The following is a 15,304-nucleotide window of genomic DNA, read 5'->3' as shown; positions in this document are numbered from 1 at the left end:
ACTGTAATCAGAGTTCAGTAACTCTCACCAAACTACCTGCCAAGAATAGATAGAACGTGATTGTGAAGTGAGTAGTATGTTTTCAGTTTTTAAAATTTCTTCATGCTGGAGTACAGGGTTAGTTTATTTGCTTAATTGCAAAAATTACATATAAAGAATCTTGGCATGTATTTGAATCTGGGTCTTTCCATAGGTGAGATAATTTTGGTACCTTTTAAGATCTTTAGACACATGATATTAGTCACTTGCTAGGGAGTCAGAAGCTATATTACAAAGATGAAGCACAAAATGCATATAATTTGTTTTGTTCAATCCTGTGAAAGAAACAAAAACTAGAAGTGTTTTCCTTGATCTGGTGCTTACGTTTTGGAAAAGGATTCCTGAAATTAAAATGTATTTCTTGAATACTTTATTCAGAGAGTTGTATAAAAAGCCTCAAGGACTCCTCCAGTAGATAGTCTTATAGAAGAGTAACTCTTTGGAGAGCAAAACATTACAACTGTCTAATTTCCTAATATCTTCTCTCACACTGTGTTTTTATCCCTTTAGCACATGTTGTAAGTCAACTAAATGTTTGCTTCTGAGTGTGAGCTGAACATTTACCTGAAGATGGTTGTTAACATTATTGGGCAGGGTGTGAAGAGCTTTATATACCTCTCCTCTTTTGATCTCATGACAATCCTAGGGTATTATGTTCACACCCATCTTTCACATGAGGAGGCTTGAGAGGTTAAGTTCACTTAGCAAGTAAGGGTCAGAGCCACGTTGGAACCCACTTCTGTCTGACTCCAGTATCTGGGCCCTAGATTAGAGTTTCTTAAACTTTTTAGACTGCGACCACAGTTAGAAATACCTTTTACACTGAGATCAGAAGTACCCACACACGTAGAAGTTTTCACAAAACAATACTTACTGCATGCTGTGCATACTGATGTTTTCTACTTTATTCCATATCATTTTAAAAAATGCTGGTTGAGATGTGTAGATTGATTTTACAACTCCTTAATAGATCATGACCCACAGTTTGCCTCTCTTAGCTCTAAAAATAACAACTCCTTAGCGCTTTCCTCCAAGCCCATGAACAGCAGAGAACTGGATTCAATTGAAGCTGATACCCCAGTAGAAAGTGGTTTTTTCCCAGGGGGTACGTAATCTGGGTAGGTATCTTTATTCTCTGTACCAAATTTGCTTTCCTTTGCCATGGTATGAAAATGCTGTTAATACGGAAAATACATTTGAGAAAAGATATTCCATGAAGAAAGACAAAGAGAAATAACTGTGTTTTTACATTTATCTGTTACTAGTGTCTGGACACTATCTGAAATCAGTAGTAAGAAAAATCATGGTGACAAGGTAGATCTGTAACATGAATACTGGAGGTCTGAGTCATGTTTTGGAGAAAAAGGATATAATTTCTAAATCACTCATAAAAAAGAGGCATTATAATGTTTTTATTAAAAGATCATGTGCCTCCCACTAACGCCCACTAAATATTTGTTCACATCGCCTTTCCTTGAGAATTTTACTTTTTAAAAAAAGAGTGAGCATGTTTCCTTGCTTAAGCAAGTCCACAGAGACATCTTTCGTTAGGCGTTGGGGAGCAGTGTTATTATACTGGGTGGGGATAGGATTGTAGGGAGGACATGGGCAAGACGAGATGAAAACATGAAACAGGGTGGGGAGGAGGGAATCTTACCACTGATTTACTCCTCTCTCCTCCTCCCTTTACTCATTTTCTAATCTCTGCGTGCCCGTAGGGATCAGAGCTACTTTTATGACCTCAAATGGGAGAATATTGTGTTTCAATTTAAGTCGAAGAGAAGGTACTTTATGAAGCCACTTTCTTAACTCTGACCCTTTTCCTTACAAACAAATGAAATTATATTTTCTAAGTGGGTCATTGGGAGAAAAAATTGCAGGGGAATCTTTCTAAGCACGAGTCCACCTTTATGAATAATTCTGTGTATGGTGCCTCGCATTGCTGTCTGCTTTGTATTTCTTTAGAATCATTTTCTGTGTGTTCCTAACGCCTGCTGATTTCCTAACGCTGCTCCCAAGCCCGGCTACTCTGTCAGCCTCTGTTTTGTCTCTTCTGAAGAAAATATCCTGCAAAATGGAGAAACACACCAACCTTGAGTGCCGTCCAAGTTATTAAAACAAGGAAGAAGTTATTCTCTGGGGACTTGGGTAGGGGGAGTGGGAAATCGAACACAATAGAAATGTGAAAGGAGTGCTGAGCAAAATGAATGTCCCTTTGCTGGTCCAAGAAGTTCAGACCATTGGGAACACACAGTATTTGACCTGTGGATGCTTGAAAGGAAAAATGAAAGATTCAGGTTGAGTGATGTATGGTGAAAACAAAGCTGCGTGTTTTGGTAGGGCCAAGGCTGTCGAATCTGAAGAAAATCCCCACTAGACATGGTCTCATCCCTGAGAACCTGTGCCAGAAGAGATAGCTGGAGTTCCAATACACAGCCCAGCACCTTTCCTCTCCAGCTAGTGAACAGAAGGTATTCGTCCAAGAGATTTACTTCTTGAAAATGGATAGCTTGCTTTTCAGGGGCTCCTGGAGCTTGTGATGCAAACACAAAGGTGGAGAGAAGCAGCTCTGGGAATATCAGCATTCCTGAGGGTACTCCTCCACTTCCACTCCCAGGATAAAGCTGTTAATTTCTTCTTTTATATGGTTACATTTATGCATTTCAACTGTGCTGGACTTGGCTAGAGTCTGTTAGCCATACTTACCAGAACAAAGCAGGGGACTCTCCCGGGTTTGCAGGATAAAGATGGGGACTCTGATTTAGAGCTGTCTCCCCTGTACCTCTCAATGTGGACTAATTCAGTAGTTTCTTTGCCTTCACTTCACTTCCCTGCCGCTACTTTCCCCTCCCTAGCTTTTTGTCTTTCCCCTTCTTTTCTCTTTGGGCTTATATTCAATTCATGTATTTAATTTTTTTATTATGTAAGTAATATGTATAAATTATAGAACAGTTAGAAAATACAACTTTATAGGAAAGGAAATTAACACTCCCCCCAGTAGCCCAGATGAAACTACTATTAATATTATGTTGCATACACTTTCAGACCTTTTGCCATGCATCGGTATACATTTGTGTCCTTTTCTTTTTTATAACAAATGATTGGCTTCGGCTTAGATCTAATTCAGCAACTGCACTTCTATAGGCCATTGCCGAGTTCTGTGTTTCGACCTTCATGAGAGTGTTTTTGAAAATATTCTCAACCTCTTAAAAATACTTCACTTTAAAAAGTATTTTGGGCTTTGTAGACTTATCATCTCCACACTATGTTTCTAACTGTTCTGTTTTAAAGCAAGGAATTAGTTTTATCTCATAAATGGGAGGATGAATAACAGGTTTGTTCAGGTCAGGAGAAGAAAGAAGCCAAGCAGGAAAGATAGCAAAGGAAGGTGGTGATGAAGGGGGTCAAGCTGGGAATGAGGAGCATGGTGGACTCGGTGCAGGGAGGGGTTAATGAGGGCTCCAGTCTGTTGATAAAGGGTTTGTGTGCGTGTGTGTGTGTGTGTGTGTGTGTGTGTTGGAGGGCGAGAAGGTATATCAGATGAGTGGAGGATCTCTTTCATGACCTCAAGGTGTCTTTTGGACCTCTCATGTCTATGATCCCATCATCGGCCCTTCTGAGACCCTCTGCTCACCATTTATCCTTCTCCCTGTCATCTATTCGAGGAAAAAAATCATAACCTCTAGCTAGAAAGACGTCAATATAGAAGCTGCACTCATAAAAAGTCATCCAAATAAATGCATCTCTGGAATGAGGGGTTACTGCTTATTTTAGTAGGGTTTTTTTTCCTCTTAAAAGTGAACAATTTCATTTATTCTGGTTTTATTTCTAACTCTTCATTTTAAAAGCAAAGCCACAGATGTAGTGTTCTTAAGGCTAAGATAGTGACTTTATCAAAATGAAAACAACTTTTTTCCCCTTGATTATAAAAGTAACACAGGCTTATTATATATTGAAGAAATTCAGACAGTACCAAAACATTATAAAGGAAAAAAAGAAAAGTCATCTGTTATCTCACCACACAGAGATAACTAGTTTTTAAACATATTGGGGTATATTTGTATCTGCAGAGAAGAAGTTCTGGAAACATTTACTGAATTATTAACTGTAGTTGCCTCTGAAAAGATTAGAGGAAAAGGGAAAAAGCCTAATAGAGATGGGTTTAAGAGATCATACGAGGAGATAAGCTGGAGACATTGTATTAAGTCAACACACTTCCATGGAGTTTTGCAGCAAAAGGGAGCAAAGAAATGGGGTTCTAGCTCAATGGGGAAAGAGGGTTGGGAGAAGGTGGTTTTTTATTGCTTTGATTTATCTATATTTAGATGGAAGTACCTGCATGTTTGCTGTTGAGAATGTTCAAGAAGAGGGAAAATAATTAATGATGGGAGGGGATAGAATTGCTAGAACAGGGTCCTTGAGAGAGAAGAGGCTCCGTGGGCAACTGGGGTTGGTTAGCTGGGAGCTGGGATAGTTCATCTAGTAGTAAATTGGTTTACAACAGATCTTTGTTTCTAAGGATATTAACCCTTTGCTTGTCATATGTACTGCAAATGTTTTATCTGGTTTGTATTTTAACTATTAATGTTTTTTTTCTGTCAGAAATTTTTATTTTCATAGTAAAAATTATCAGTTTATGTTTCATAGTTACAAGGTTTTGGCTTTTATATAGAAAAGATTTCTCCAATCCAATCCAAAAAATATCCAATTTTTTTTTTTTTTAATTTTATTTTTGGCTGCGTTGGGTCTTCGTTAGTGCGCGCGTGCTTTCTCTAGTTGCAGCGAGCGAGGGCTATTCTTCGTTGTGGTGCGCGGTCTTATTGCGGTGGCTTCTCTTGTTGCGGAGCACAGGCTCTAGGCATGCGGGCTTCAGTAGTTGTGGCACACAGGCTCAGTAGTTGTGGTTCCCAGGCTCTAGAGGGCAGGCTTAGTAGTTGTGGCGCATGGGCTTAGTTGCTCCGCGGCATGTGGGATCTTCCCGGACCAGGGATGGAACCCATGTCCCCTGCATTGGCATGCGGATTCTTAACCACTGCGCCACCAGGGAAGTCCCCCCATTTTTAAAAAATTTACTTATTGTATTTTGGTGTATTTTTTGATTGACTTCTTAACACTTAAACATTTAATTTATTCTGAATTTATTTTGCGATTGGATTCCACCTTGATTTGTTTCTAGATGACTAGCCAGTATCCCCAAACTGCTTTGAATAATCCATCCTTTTCTCATTAACTTCGTATATTACCTTTATCAATTCTTGAATCCTATCAAATTCCTTGGATCCATTTCTAGACTCGTTATTCTCTTCTTTTGATCAGTCCGGCTCTTTTTGTCAAGCATCAGACTGTTTTCTTTGCTATAATTTTATAGTCTGTTTAAATACCTGATAGGAAAGTTCCCTAGCATTGTATTTCTTTTTTCAAACTATTTCTGGCTATTATCTCTTGTTTATTCTTCAAGGTGAACTTTAGATTCATTTTGTTAATTTCAAAGAAAGTCTTTATCAATATTAGTTCATTAATTGTGACAAATACACCATACTAATGTGAGATGTTAAGAATAGAGGAAACAGTGACGAGTATACGGCAACTGTCTATATTATCTGTAGAAATAAAGACCCATTCTAAAGTAACAAGTTTATTTTATAAAACTCTTTATTGGAATTTTGAATGAATTGCATCAGGTTTAAAAATTAATTTTGGAGAATTTTGACCTTTGAAAAATTGCTAGTCCTTTCTTCAAGAACATGGATGGCATTTCTCAACTCTTTTTCAAGTCTTGTATGTCAGATGTTCCTATTTTGAATTTCTCCTTTTCGGGAATTTTAACAGTAATGCCTCTGGCTTCATAAATCTCTTTGAGAATGAGTGTGATTCCTATGAATGTATTACAAGGTATTTCTTTTGTTTCTTTACCTTGAAATACTTTGTTGTGTTACTAATGTCAGCTGAAAGGTTGTGCCTTTGGTAGAGATGATTATGCACGTGGCCTTCACGTGTACAAACCTCCGTTTCAACTGGAGAAGCAGAAAAGGGCTTAGTCTTAAGAGCGCTGTGCTTGATTCTGGGGTTTCAGGCAGGACTTTTTTTTTTTTTTTTTTTTTTAAGTAATTGAGAATGGTTGAGTCAAATTTTTCAGATTTAAGAGTGTGTGAGCAAGCTGGGTGGGAGCCTTTGAGAACCCAGGCTGAAAAGATCCTGCTCATTTTCCCTGTGTAGAATTTATCTATCGTGAATTTGGGACAGCTGTTCTTGGGGTGAATCTAGCAGCAGTCTCTGGCCATGGAGCCAAAGCGTTGATATTATAGAACCCAGTGAGTTAGATGAAACTGGGATTCTGATGAACTAGCACTTCAATACCAGACGCATGTAAGGGGAGATCCAGATATTTCTCATATGGTCTGATGAGGTGATCTATGAGAACGTGCGTTCCTATGTTTGTATGTGTTGCAGTAGGAAGGAAAGTCATGCCTAAAAATATTCTTCCCAGCAGTAGGAGCCAGTAAATAGTGTGGAGTTTTATTTTTGGAGGGGAGCTGTATTCTCCCCAAACTGTTATGGGAAACTAGATTTAAAATAGCTTCTAGCTCTGCTCTGAGTGTGAAATAAGAGAAAAAAGTCAGTTGGAGGAGGTTTGTGTACCATTTCAAGTGGTGAGGAAAGCTGGATGGTTCATAATGGCTGATTTATACAAGCGTTGTTATCAGGCTGTTAACCACTCAGCCTGTATTCCCTATTAAATAGTGGCTAAGGACTAGGCTGCATGGAAGTGAAAACATACGAGCTGTGACTCTAAAGAAACTTACAAAAGAGGAATACAAACAAGTTTTAGCAATAATAGCTAGCATGGTTGGAACAAGTGAGCATCTTCCAAAAGGTAATATATTTTTTTAAATGAATACATTAATTTTTATTTTTTACCTTTTTCTTGATGTCATTTCACTGAGTTTTGTGTCTTATCATGAAATGTGGATGGAGGGCTGTTTTTATTTTTATTTATTTACTTTTTTAACTTTTAATTTTTATTGGAGTATAGCCGATTAACAATGTTGTGATAGTTTCAGGTGCACAGCAAAGGGACTCAGCCATACATATGCATGTATCCATTCTCCCCCAAACTCCCCTCCCATCCAGGCTGCCACCTAACATTGAGCAGAGTTCCCAAAAGGTAATACTTTGAAGGGACCTTTTGCAGTACTCACTTATAGGTATCATGTTTTGATATATTTGCTGAAAAATAAATCCAATTACTTCTTGGTAACTGTTAGATTATGTATTATCAGGACTTTTTCTATTGCAAGTGGCAGAACCCTAGTTGTAACTGGCATAGGTCAAAGAGGGAATTTAAATTTAGCGGCTTATTGTATTGTGTTTTAAAACCCCATGTGTGGATTCAGGGGCTGAAACAGTGTCTTTAGAACACTGTTTCATTGTCCCTTGTCTTTGCTCTCCTCTGTGCTGGCTGTCCTCTCAGACAGGCTCTCTTCACTGTGGCGAAAATAGCTGTTTTTTGGCACCTACAGCTTCACAAGAAGACTGCCTCCCTATTGGTTCTTCTCCACCAAAAGACCCAGGGAAGCCTCTGATTGGCCTGGATTGGGTAGCTAGAGAATGCAGTGGTCTGATTGGCCAGGCCATAGGCATGTACTCACCCCTGGAGCCTGAGGGTGGGATTAGAGAGAGATGGTTCCCTGAAAGGAGAAGAGGCTGTGTTACCAGAGGACGGTGGGCAAAAAGAAAAAAACATACTCAATAGAGAATTTAAAAAGTCAGAGTTAGTGAAAGTGGGGTGAGTCCTCTTCCCCTCCAGATATTATGTGGAGCTGGATGCTGCAGGGATGTACAAGACCCGGATAGAAAATAAATGAAGGATGGAGTGGGCGGGAGGAGCTTTCTTTCTAATGCTCATGGGAAAAGTGTTCATTAAAAAGTACAATAGTTAGAATTATTACCATAGTATAATTTTTAATGAAAAGTGACATACAATATATTTAAATTAAAAGTAAAAAATGTGTCTTTTTCTTGAGGTGTGAACTGAAATGGAACACCTGAGGGCAGGAGGAAAGTAAATATTTCAAGTAAAAATATGGCTCATTGTTTTCTGTAGACTACTGAGGAAATTTTATACTCATAAGCTATCAGATTACAGATATTATTTGTGTTTTTTTTAAACTCAGTCAAATTTAACTTGGTCGTTTCATTTTTAGATTCTACTTTCTATGCTGGATTAGTAAAAGAAACTGCATCTTTCAGCCTTTCCCTTTATGTTCTCAGTAGCAGAGTAATCCTTTGTTTTTTGTATTGATATGTACTTTATATGTATTATCTTGTGTATTTATGTGTTATATTATGCATACATATATGTATACATTATATAGCACATATATTTATATACATTGATTTGTTATACTTCCACTATAAAAGATTAAATCACACAAAGAAAAGAGGATGGCTCGATGGCATTGCTGATAATATTTGTGCAGAATTTTATTTAAATATTGCCTGTAGATCATAACACTCAGGCAAGAGAATAACATAGCATTCGTATTGAAATAGAGGTAGTTGTGCTAGGTCGACACCAGCTCTGAATATGTACAAAAAGATAGTTCTATATCTATTCATTTTCCCAAGTCAGATTTTATAAATGAATATGAAAGTGAGTTTTGAAATTACTCTGGCTGTAGGGAAATTACATTTGCTTTAAAGTAAAGCTTTAAACCCAAGCATTCTGATGTGACCACTGAGGCTTCCGCGGGGACTTCTTGACTCTAAGGCCTCTAGAACTGAACGGTTCAAGTCCAGCTGTCTCTGGCTCATCCTTGTGCACGGTGAGCATTTGTGCAGAGGCTTATTGTTTTGTTGGTTTTTATTTTGTTGATTGTCCTCTCTTAAGTCTCTTTTATGCTGTAACTGCCCTCCCCGCCCCCACTTCCTCTTTTTTTCTCATGCTGTGATTTGTTGAAGATGGCAGGTCAATTGGTCAGTAGAATATCTCACAGTCAGGATTTGGCAGATCACTTCCTCTTATAGTCTTTTAACTTTGGATGTCCATGCCCTGTATTTCCTATAAGTAAGTAGTTAGATCTGGAGGCTTGATTAGATTTGGGTTCCTTTTTTTTTTTTTTTTTTTTGGCAAGAATAATTGAGGAGTGGTGGTGTGTTCAGTCTCATCTCTTGTGTTTAAACTTTAAGGAAGCACACTTTTTAAACATGCTTCCATTGCTCAAAACTGGCACACTAGACAGGGATGATGGTTCTCAAGGCTGGCAGCAAAGTGTATTTTCTTTTTTTTTGCAAAATGTATTTTCAACACCAAAAGGAATCAGGCACCTAAGCATCTCATATATAAGCCTGAGTAGCAAAGGTGGAGAGAGAAGAAGCGTTGATGGGTAAATTCCATTTTCTGGATACACAAGAGTATGAAGTTTTCCCATGTGCTTCCCTTTAAATCTGATTAATTCTGCAGAGGTGAGAAGACAGAGGTGAAGATGGGGGGATGCCCACCTGGCCAAAGGTTAGAGGTGGGAGAGAGAAATCACAGGTGGTGGTTTCCCGTTTTTGAATATTCTTATCAAATGCTAGTTGCCCTCAAAAGGCTCTTTTTTTTTTTTTTTTTTTTTTTTAAAACCTCTTCTGTTGATAAGGGATTTCAGGGCAGCTCTGGTTTTCCTCATGTGTAAAACCTCAATTCCTTTTTATTAATCTTCTTGTGCCTGTGAAATATCAAAATTAATCATTTCTAAAGAAGCTACTCTTTAAACATTAACTTTTCTCTGGGCTGAACCTCAATGTACAAGTTTTTAGCATGAATAGGGCTCATAATTTGTGTTATATGAGGGACATTTTTCTCTTTTTACAAACTTTCTAAGGTCACATGTTTATGTATTTTAAAGCTGTCTAGGAAGAGCACACTTTCTCAAGATACATTTTAATGCGTTTTAAAGCTGTTTAGGAAAATGTACAGTCCGTGCCACCGCCAGAAATGAAGTGATGAGATGTATGCTCTGCTGATAACTGCTTCTGCTTAGTTTATTTTCCCAGTTAGGTAGAAAGAAATTTTCCTGTAAAAATTGTCCTCAGTTTCAACTGCTCTATCGCACATAAGCAGGCCATTTCCTGCAGTTTACCTTGCTCTTTCTTATACCAAATAAATATTGTGCCTCTGAGCAGAAGCTGAAGTGTGCTGAGTGAATAGTTGAACTTGCCCCTCCTCACAGCCCCCATCCTCCTATCCTACCCACTCCTACTGCATTTTTCAAGCCTTCAAATGTAGCTAATTTCATTCGCAGCCCTGGAGAAAAGAGCTGGGAATTATTCAAGTGTCATGATGACAGAAGTGAACCCAGGATGGGCTTGCACCACCAGAGTTGTCTAGCTGGTTTCGAAGGAAGAAGAGCTACACTGACCTGGACGCAAACCCCATTTCTGCCACTTGCCATCTATCTGACTTTAGGCAAATAACTCAATCTCTCCTTAAACCTCAGTATTCTTTGCTGTAAAATGGGGATAATACTATTAAGTAACCTTTATTGAGGGCATACCATGTAACAAGCATTGTGCTTTACTTACCTAATCTCATTTGACCTTATAACAGTCTAATGGCGGGGGTACTGTTTTTCTCATTTTACATGAAGCTGAGGCCAGGGAGGCTAAGTCATTTGCCTAGAGTGATACCCTTAATGACTTCTAGTGTTGTGCTAAGGATAAAAATATATGTTTTATAGATCTCAATCACCAGGCTTATAAGAAGCATACAAGAAATAATTTCTGTGGTTGTTAGTCACCTAATGCATATAACCATAGACCTGAACATTTTGTTAGGATAAAGTTACTGAGTGATATTTAACTTTTGCTCCCCATATAGCTTAGCTCTTTGGTTTTCAAACAAATGTATGAAATAGGTTATTGCTTCATTTTGTAGAGGATGAATCTCAGTCACAGAGGGTTTAGATGACTCACCCATGACCACAGAGCAAATAAATGATAGAACTGGGCCTGGAACACATGCCTTCAGATGCAGAACCCATGTTCTTTCAGACTAGTTTTTCAGATTAATCTGGAGATAAAGGATCCAGGTTAATTTAGCTCTGGCAAATGTATCTGGAAGAAACCAAATAAATCCAGTTCCTTTGGTATGGTAGGCTGAATAATGACCGCCAAGGATATCCAAGTCCTAATCCTTGGAACCTGTGAATGTTGCCTTATATGGCAAAAAGGGACTTTGCAAATGTGACTAAGTTAAGGATCTTGAGATGGGGAGATATCCTAAATATCTGAGTGGGCCCTAAGTATAATAACTGTCCTTATAAAAGGAAGGCAGAGGAAGATTTGACTATAGAAGACAAGTAGGAGATGTGATGCAGGGAGCAAGAGGTCAGAGTGATGTAGTGATGTGAAGAAGGGGCCAAGGAATGCAGGTGAGTTCTAGAGACTGAAAAAGGCAATGAAAGAGATTCTCGCCTCAGCCTCCAGAAGAAAATAGCCCCGCCAACACCTGGACTTTAGTGCAGTGAGGCTGATTTTAGATTTCTGGTCTCCAGAATTGTAAGAGCATAGATTTGTGTCCTTTTAAGCCACCAAATTTGTGGTAATTTGTTACAGTAACTGTAGAAAATAGATACACTTCAACTTACTGCACAGCAACTGCATTTTTCTATCTGTAACCTCAGTGCTTAAGCCTACTTTCAAATGGACCAGTGACATTTAGAGGTAAACCACTGACCCCTGTAGATGGTAACTTCTGGATTTTGCTCTAACAACACTGGCCATTCCTGCTGTTCAAGTACAGCATCCTTTCAAGCTTTCAAGGGTTTGGAAGGTTCTAATACTCAGTTCTCAAAGAATCAGGCACATCCCCACCTCCACTTTGTTGCCGTGTAGGAGGAAGCAACAGAATCCAGATGGAATTTTCCAGTTTGCGGCTTAAACTTCACTGCTCAGCCTTCAAAGCAGAGGTTTCAAATTGGTGGCCCTTAGGCCAGAGGTACGTTTTGTTTGACCTGACAGTGATTCTTTAAAATTTCAATAATTTGCCAGAATTTAAAACTCAGGTGATCTCATATAAAAGTCCTGATTTCTGACTTTTCTGGAGACTGGAAAGATCTGACAACACTGGGTTTATGTGATCGACAGTACTTGGCTGGTAGAGTGGGGTCCTGGCTGCCTCCTTTGGGCAGGGGGTGGGGTGGTTGTCCCTGCCAGTTCGGTGCCATCTTTCTCTCCGGGGCCTTCGTCATTTATTTTTCTCACTTACTTGGTCCCTGTAGGTACCTGAGTTTGTGACTTTGCTTTAAGGAAAAAAACCCAAATCTGTATTCTGACCAGTTTAGCAAAATTATTGACCCTTGGCCAATAATCTGGAAATTCATGGAGAATTAGAGAGGTGACAGAAGAGTTGAGACTTTTGTCTTAGTTTTAGTCTTAAATGAGGCAAATATCTTAAAGTAGGGAAAAAAAAAAACCCAGTAGATTCTGGAACCCATAGAGCAGTGAGATTAGCGTGAGTTGTTGGTAAAGCTATTAAGCTGGATTTCGGAAAGCACATGGGGAAGAAAAGAGAGATTAAGAACGAAGGTATGTTAATCGTATGCAAGGCAGTGCTCAAGTCTATTCTAGAATTACTAGTCTCAGTGGAAGGTCACTAATGTAATGGATCTTTATTGCAAAAAGACATCTGAAAGTTAACTTTTGCTCCCCATATAGCTTAGTTATATTTTGATGTCCTTGTGGATAAGATAATTATGGGCCAAGTGCTTAAATGAATGATTTGTGCCTAGTTGAACAATAAAACCAAAGGATCTGTCTTAAGTATCTTTATCAAGCTGGTGAGTGGTTTCTCGTGCAGAGCTCCGGGGCAGGAAGGAAGAAGCAATTGCATTACTCTTAGCCTCCTCTCCCATATGGTTACCACTAGCTCTTCTCCCCACCTGCTGCACCCATGGCTGCCCTCATTACACCCAACTGTACTTCCCTGTGCTCTCCCTGATTATCTTGGCCAAAGAGTCAACAAATCCATTTCCCCTGTCATTCAGCCAAGTCCAGTATCTTAACTGTCAAAGAGAAATTTATGAGGCAACAGAACAGAAAAACATGAAAACATTTTATAAAGTGCCAGTTTCTTTCCCTAAGAAATTCCAGCCTCACTCAGGCTTGGTTCATGTGCCTTTCTGTGTGTAGTGCCAAGGTTCCTTTACTTTTCCCTCATTAATCTGGCTTGGAAGGTAGACCTAGTCACTGCATGCATTTCTACCCTAAGGGAGATACGGGGTCTCTCAACTGCTTGGTCTGGTGGGATTCATGCTCTGCTCTAGAACCTGCTTTCTGATATCAGCTCCATGAATGATAACACCCTTGTCTCTGGGTCATGACCAATTTTTGCCCCACAACTCTCCAGGGCGCTGTCCTTTATTTGAAAGGTATATCATTGGCCCCAGAAATCTCTTCTCTAGGCTGATAGCTCCTTGCCCTTTAATGGTTTCAGACCTCTAGGAATCCTACCTTCATTCCTATTTGGTTCATCCACAGCATACTTATTGGAACTTTTAAAGTCTGATCTCTTTGGGGGTAAAGCTTGGTTTCACTCCACCATTTAAGCTAGCAGCTGGGTCTTAACAATAGCTATGGACCCAATGGCAGCTGCCATCTTCCTGAGCTTTTCTGTCTCAGATTAACTCCTGCTTATGCTCTGTTGGACTGGACCCCATTTAAATGACCAGATTCTTTATGACGGCTTCCCTCAGGTTGCCCTATGGAGAGACCTTCTAGAATCTTATCACTGCCTTGGTTACCAGAGAATAACTATACATATTGTTAATATAATAGTTCCCAACAACAGCAAGGAAGAGTTTTTCCTCTTATGAAAACAGAAAAGGTGCTTTTCAAATGTTGAGATAACTTGAAATGGGATGGAAAGCAAATGCTTTGGAAGCCAAATCAAAAAGATTTCAACAGTTGAGGATAGCTTGCTAAAAGAAATAGAATGGGATTTGAAGGATAAATGTGTAGTCCTGAATTGCAGTTAAAAAAAAAAAATCACGCCTTCAAGTTCAAGGTTGGAATACCAGCCTTAATTGTAGTTTGTGCTAGGGTGGGAGTTGGAGATTTTATTTGACTAAGGAAGACCACTCTGACCTAAGTGCTAAGACGGGGCGTGCTCTTAGGTGTGTTAGCAGTGCTCTGTCAGGTTGAGAAGGGAAGCCCCAGACCCTCTGCCCAAGGATTGAGCTCTGGCAGCCTGTGGGCATAACACATTGTATTGACTAGCATACTGATTTTGAAAAATTCGGAATGGAATCTCTTTGGGTAAGGCATATACTCTCCAGTGTTAGGTATTTATGTTACTTCTCTGATTCTAAAGACTTTTTTAAAAATTTTACTTTTGGCTGCGTTGGGTCTTCGTTGCTGCATGTGGGCTTTCTTTAGTTGTGGCGAGCAGGGGCTGCTGTTCGTTGCGGTGCGCAGGCTTCTCATTGCGGTGGCTTCTCTTTTGCGGATGGAGCACGGGCTCTAGGGTGCGCGGGCTTCAGTAGTTGTGGCCCACGGGCTTTAGAGTGCAGGCTCAGTAGTTGTGGCGCACGGGCTTAGTTGCTCCATGACATGTGGGATCTTCCTGAACCTGGGATGGAACCCGTGTCCCCTGCATTGGCAGGCGGTTTCTTAACCACTGTGCCACTGGCGAAGTCCCTCTAAAGACTTTCGTGGTCCTCCTTTCTCAGTCCCTTATTTAAATACTGTTCACGGGTACCGGGGTCCATCCTAAGCCTACACTTTGAGAGGGACTTCATAAAATGAAGGGGATGAAGAAGAGGATGATCTGGAAAGCACAGAAATTAGATGCCAGTTCACATTGTCGTAGTTATGAGAGCCGCAGCTCTGTAGTCTGGAGAGCTGTCTTCAGATACCTGAAGGATTGTCACGTGGAAGAGGAGTTAGATTCAGTCCACCTCCGGGAATTTTTCAGGACTATGCACCTTACTTCAGTCACAAAGTTGAGAGGATACAGAGGGGAGCAAATCAGTCTGTCCTGAAGGCCAAGTTTACCATACAGTGGAGGAGATACACAGAGATGGCTGTAAAATAGTAATACTCTCTGGTTCTCCAGAAGACAGAAATGAGGAGGCAGATTTCTGCTCAGTTTAGAAAGCCCTTTCCTAACAATTAGAGCTCTCCCCAAGTGGAGTGGGCTGCCTTCAAAGCTAGTCACCAGTCGTGTTGTCCAGCTGATGAGGATGAACTGGAGGAGCTTTGAATGGGAGTCAGAGTAGATGAT

General features: G+C 39.7%; 1 protein-coding gene across 3 annotated transcripts in view; it reads left to right on the top strand.

Moving 5' to 3' along the window:
* Positions 1-15,304, top strand: part of WT1 (WT1 transcription factor) — a 48,444-nt gene that overhangs the window by 18,762 nt on the left and 14,378 nt on the right. The gene's annotated exons all lie outside the window — the stretch shown is intronic.

The sequence above is a fragment of the Balaenoptera physalus genome, assembly GCF_965194825.1.
Source record: "Balaenoptera physalus genome assembly, chromosome: 10".
Taxonomy (NCBI): Eukaryota; Metazoa; Chordata; class Mammalia; order Artiodactyla; family Balaenopteridae; genus Balaenoptera; species Balaenoptera physalus.
The sequence above is the reverse complement of the archived record's forward strand: the minus strand, read 5'-3'. Positions and strand labels throughout refer to the sequence as shown.